Source organism: Olea europaea, chromosome 16 (assembly GCF_002742605.1).
Source record: "Olea europaea var. sylvestris chromosome 16, O_europaea_v1, whole genome shotgun sequence".
Classification (NCBI taxonomy): Eukaryota; Viridiplantae; Streptophyta; class Magnoliopsida; order Lamiales; family Oleaceae; genus Olea; species Olea europaea.
The window spans coordinates 15,952,216-15,958,408 of record NC_036252.1 but is presented as its reverse complement, the minus strand read 5'-3'; positions in this window follow the sequence as shown (position 1 = coordinate 15,958,408).

Sequence of the window (6,193 nt, the reverse complement as noted above, 5' to 3'; positions counted from 1 at the left end):
ATCATAACTCGAGATTTATTGGGTATCAAAAAACCCAACAAATCTCCACCTTGATGTCCAATAAATCTGCAAGCAATTAAAACACACAGTTAACACTTGCATAATCAAGGTAGCCAATAAAATTGGATCACAGACCTTACCTCGTGTTTTCAACTTGAAACACATACCATACCTGCTCCATGTACTCACTGGAGCTAAGGTCAAAAACACCTAAGTAGAAGCAAATATTTAACAGTAAACAATCAAGAGCAAATACACATGCAATGACAATATACTATAGGATAACACACACAGANTGTGCACCATGAAAAAAAATAAGAAATAGGAACATACCAATCACTAGGAAAATTTAAAACCAAATTAAATGGAAAAAATGACTGGGAGCTGAGTCCATTTTCAAAAGATAGTTACCTAGTCATACAGAACCTGTGAACTGATGATTATGCAACATGTTGCGGAAGTTCTCTCAAAAGGATCTTCAAACGGCAGTTTTTCAAGCTCAGTCCAACGTACCCTTCTCAACCAACAACCAGTTCAATCGGCTCCAAACCACAACCAATTGATTCACCTTGGTTGCTATACAATCTTATCCACGTAGGACAAGAAGGGATGATAATTTATGGCCACAAAGGTTACGAGAAGACACCACAAAGGTATACTATGAAAGAACCACAAATTGCACACGTTATACTAGCGTTCTGGACACTTCTGGACACCTTTTTCTCACACAAAAGAGGGGCAGCCGGGATTCACTAGTTCTTCTCTCAAAATCACACAAAACATCATATGAAAGTGGCTAGGGTTATAACCAAATATATACTCTAGGATTAGGCTTTAAGTTGGGCCATTAAAGGGGTAAACGGGCCAAGATTCAAGCCATCCATAAGGAATACAATTGGGTCGGGTGTAGCTCATGGACTTGGTTGTTGGACTTATTTCATTCATCGGCCTATGCCTATGAAATAATATTAATCCACGTTAACATCATAGCTCGAGATTTATTGGGTATCAAAAAACCCAACAAATCTCCACCTTGATGTCCAATAAATCTGCAAGCAATTAAAACACACAGTTAACACTTGCATAATCAAGGTAGCCAATAAAATTGGATCACAAACCTTACCTCGTGTTTTCAACTTGAAACACATACCATACCTGCTCCATGTACTCACTGGAGCTAAGGTAAAAAACACCCAAGTAGAAGCAAATATTTAACAGTAAACAATCAAGAGCAAATACACATGCAATGACAATATACTATAGGATAACACACACAGATCTTTTCAGAAACACGTTCACATAGAACCATAGATTAACACCAAGTCAATCAAACCACGGTCAACCACATATGCAACACATGCATAAATGACCCTAAGAAAAGATCTCACCACACTTATCCTATCCCATTCCGTGTTGCTCACACCTCGAGAACACATATCTCTTCTCATCTCCCACCATGCTCACTAGACAGATCGCTCAACTCATGTCTAACTGGTAAGTCACAATAGATCTTAAATCCACGGGATAATCCTCTATCTCCACATCACTTCTCCCAACCTACGTGGATAATGGGTCTCCACTTAACAGAAGTGATAGAAGTGTCTTTCTCACACTCCACCTGATCAGGGTCTCTTTCCAGATAAAGGATCCTAGACATTTGATCACATCTCCACTCGTGATCCAAATGTCACACTCTACATCCCCCGTACAAACCACCATGTACCTCTAGGCATCTATACTCCACCTCACCAAAAGACACACAACGCACTGCTAATGCATCTTAACCCACTATGCATGCAAGCAATTACACCAAGTAATCCTAATGTCTCAAATTCATGCAAATGCACATATCAAACACATTGAAATGTAGCAGATAATCATGCAACAAATTTAGACAATCACACATGCAAAAAGGATCACACACAGATGCATATGCAGTGACTAGGTTTACACTCAATAAACCTCACTTGGGTCATAACTCGACCCCTCAACCAAATTTGTCTCACCTCTCATCTTACCCTTCAGCTTATCTTTCTTCTTGGGACAGTCCCTAATAAAGTGTCCAGACTTACCACAACTGTAACACATTTTACCAATAGACTTGTCTCGTCCCTTGCCCTTCTTCTTACTACCCTCATCACTCGAGTCACTACTCGAATCATCACCGTCTTGAGTTCTACCCAAATTCATTTGCTTAAACTTCATCCTACTCCTCATCATATGTAACTCGCCACTCCCCTTATCCTCTTTTTCAGCCTTAATCTCCATCTCCTTACTCCTAAGTGAGTCTATGACAATCTCGGGTGTTAAGGTATCCCCGGAGTTGACTTAAGCAAATATAAGTCCTCCAACTTTTCCCAAAGTTTTTTTGTAGAATCCAGTTTTCCTACTTTTCTCAAAACAGTATCAGACAGGTGTAAAATAGTTGAAGTGTATGCAAATTCATCATACTCTTCTTTTTGTACTTCTGTTAAATTTGCAGGAAATTTGCCATCTATGGCCTTTGAAACTTTTTGTTCGACCAAAATACCCTTCGTCTTTTGTTGCCAAATTGAAAATTCTCCTTTCCCATTAAAAATTTCAACTTCAAAGCGTGAAGACATTTTTAAAAAACTAGAACAACCAAAAGCATAGATAGGTCTCACAAAGTTATCCTACGGCTGCAATATACACCGTTCTAGATTCCCAGGGTTTCGTAAGATTCACGATCTTAGATCAAGGGAATGTTCGAACGGGTCAAGTCCAGGTGTTCTAACAGAAAAATCAATGCAACACGAAGGTATGTAAACAAAAATTCGAATTTCCACGCAACAAGTCTCACACAGTGACTATATGATAGGTAAAGCACAAAATCAACTACCAACTTGCAATCAAAACTCAACACTTCAAAAAACAGAGCAAATAATTCCTAAATTTTCTAGCACAAGCAATGGTTGCTAAACAATGACAACCCCCAATCCTAACGATCACCCCACACGATGATCTGCTAATGCTGAAATTTAAACTAAGTTAAGCCAATATATCAGAGCGGACCTATCTGAATCCATAAATTATGAGAGTTGCGAGTTTATCACTTTAGGACCACCACTATTCGTCCTAAAGTCTCTGGAAACTACAGCAACCAAAAAATCACGATCGAGTCCCGAACGCCCGAAGAACAACGCCGTCCAGATTCTTCTGCTTACCCTGAAACAGAAAACTTTCAACAAAAAAAATGTTAGAAATAATATGAGGAACAAACTGCCTGAAGAGACTGTCGCCCAAAAACGCTCCACGCGCCCTCACGCGCGTCTACTTCCCTCTACGCGTGGGCCTCACGCGCCACCACACACGCTGCGTCGACTGACACGCGCCGCCCTGCAAGGTTCGTCTCCTCCTGCACGTCACACCAGTGGTCTCCGTTTCCCCAAACCCCTTTTGGATTGATTAGAAAACACGAAAAACGGAGACTGATTTTAACAGTTTTTGGACAGCTTCTTCGACCTGATTTCTGCTGCATTTCTGCCTATTTTCTGGACGATTTCTAGTAGATTTCACGAGCCAAAACCTTCACCTTGAAGTTCTGATAACAATTGTTGCGGAAGCTCTCTCAAAATGATCTTCAAATGGTGGTTTTTCAGGCTCAGTTCAACGTACCTTTCTCAACCAACAACCAGTACAATCGGCTCCAAACCACAATTGGCTCCAAACCACAACCAATTGATTCACCTTAGTTGCTATACAATCTTATCCACGTAGGACAAAAAGGGATGATGATTTATGGCCACAAAGACTAGGAGAAGACACTACAAAGGTATACTATGAAAGAACCACCAATTGCACACGTTATACCAGCGTTTTGGACACTTCTGGACACCTTTTTCTCACACAAAAGAGGGGCAGCCGGGATTCACTAGTTCTTCTCTCAAAATCACACAAAACATCATATGAAAGTGGCTAGGGTTATAACCAAATATATACTCTAGGGTTAGGCTTTAAGTTGGGCCATTAAAGGGGTAAACAGGCCAAAATTCAAGTCATCCATAAGGAATACAATTGGGCCGGGTGTAGCTTATGGACTTGGTTGTTGGACTTATTTCATTCATCGGCCTATGCCTATGAAATAATATTAACCCACGTTAACATCATAACTCGAGATTTATTGGGTATCAAAAAACCCAACACAACAAATTCATCACCCAGAGTCGACGGACAGCAGAAAAAGAATTTGTAAAAAATATACCCAAAGAAAACAATATCGATGTTAGATTAGAGCAATGACTGCTGTTGCAAATGCCTAAAGATCACATAAAACTTTTATACGCTATCATTAAGAGGACGAGGAACCATCGTATATGAGTATGCTTCTTCTTGGTCTTTGTCCAACATTCATGGCCTAAGTGATGGATTTCACATGAAAGACCAAGCTTTTTGCAGACATTCTCATTAATTTCTACGAAATCTTAAGTGACTTGTCAAACATTATATTCTAAAGGGACTGAGATGTGGCATCGTGGCAAGTTTCTCTTAGAAGACAAGCTACTAACAAGTAATAACGGCTTTGTGGCCATCCTCCGAGACAATAACCAAATTAATGCTTTATTTCACAGGACAACACTAGTTATGAAACAGGCAAAATATTGCGAATAGTCATGAAACTTAACTACTTTCAGCACTAGTTCCAGATCTACAATAATTCAACTTTGTCTGATCTCATTTACTTAACTCACACATGAGGTGATGAAGGTGAAATTACTACCTCATTGTAGAAAGATGACTGTACAAATGCAAGAACAATTCTTAAGAATATTGAAATTTACGTGTAATATTATTTTTGGGACCTCTGCTGATATCTTTCTTCGACCGAATGAAATTGAATTCCATGTTTAAAAAATATAATTGGATACCTGTTTGTTTCTTAGCAAGAATATTGTAACTAAAATGATAAATTAAGAACTTGTGCATCTGTAAGTAGTACGACTTAGTTATCTTCTCGGCGAGCACTTGAGTCGAATTAATACTTGGATTTATACTTGAAGTCCAGTCCTCTACTCACTTGAAAACCGAATAATATGTTTACACTCACTTAAATCTATATGATTCGACATTCCCTTCATTCCTTATTCTGAAAAAATGGGATTTTTCAAGTGAGCAGTGCCACCCTTACGGAATTAGCAGAATCAGGGTGCTGCCAGACACCACATATACGTGGGGCCCACATAATTTTTTTTTTTTTTGATACAGGTGGGGGCCCTGCACAGTTAGAGACCTTGTAAGTAATCTGTGAAAAAAGCCATATACATTGGGCATTGCTCTTTTCAAGTAATTGTTGAATTGAAAATCAAGCTGATTTCGAAATAGTAGATTTTGGTGTCCATCTTCATGAAACATGATCCTAAAAGTATACTGTTATCTCATAAAAAAAAAACAAAACAAAAAGTTGAAAGATGTTTCTTCTAGACTTCTAGTAAATCCCGTCCAAGAAGTTTGAAATGATTTTGTAGTTCTAAAACACGTTAAGTGAAGAGAATCATCATGGTGTTGATGTAACACCCCCAATTTTTTTATTATATTTTCATATGGCCTAAATTTAATGTTGATCATTTAGAAATGAAATAGTCCGTGTCTAGTCTTATCGTCACACTAAAGTTTAAAAGTTGAAGTGATAAACTCGACCCACTTTTTTTAGAAATGATTTATTTGCTTATTTGTATTTTTTTAGATATATCATAAGTTATTTGGGTAGACTAATTAAGTATTTTAGAAGTTGATAAAAATATATTGATATTATACTCATTTTGTTGCTCGTGTTAAACAATATAATTAGGGCTCAAGAAAAAATAATTTTGAGTTAGTCTTGTCTGAGTTATGCTAATTAAAAGAAAAGTGTTAACCTTTAATATTTTATTAATAATAATAATAATAATAATAATAATAATAATAAATGAAAAAAGAAGGAACTTTCAAGTAGGAATTTGAAAAGATACTAAACATAATTATCATTAACTTTGATAATAACTAAAATAAATTAACGTAATTAATTTTTAATTAACCTAAAATGCATTTGATTTGAAGTACGTCGCCAACGTTTTGAATTTCCTTAAAGGTTATGTGTGAGTGAATTATAGAGGGTGTGAGGTGAGACTGTTTTGTGATGGAAATTTCATAAGTTCGCTCACTCTATTCACTTTCATATTATCATTTCAAACTTTTT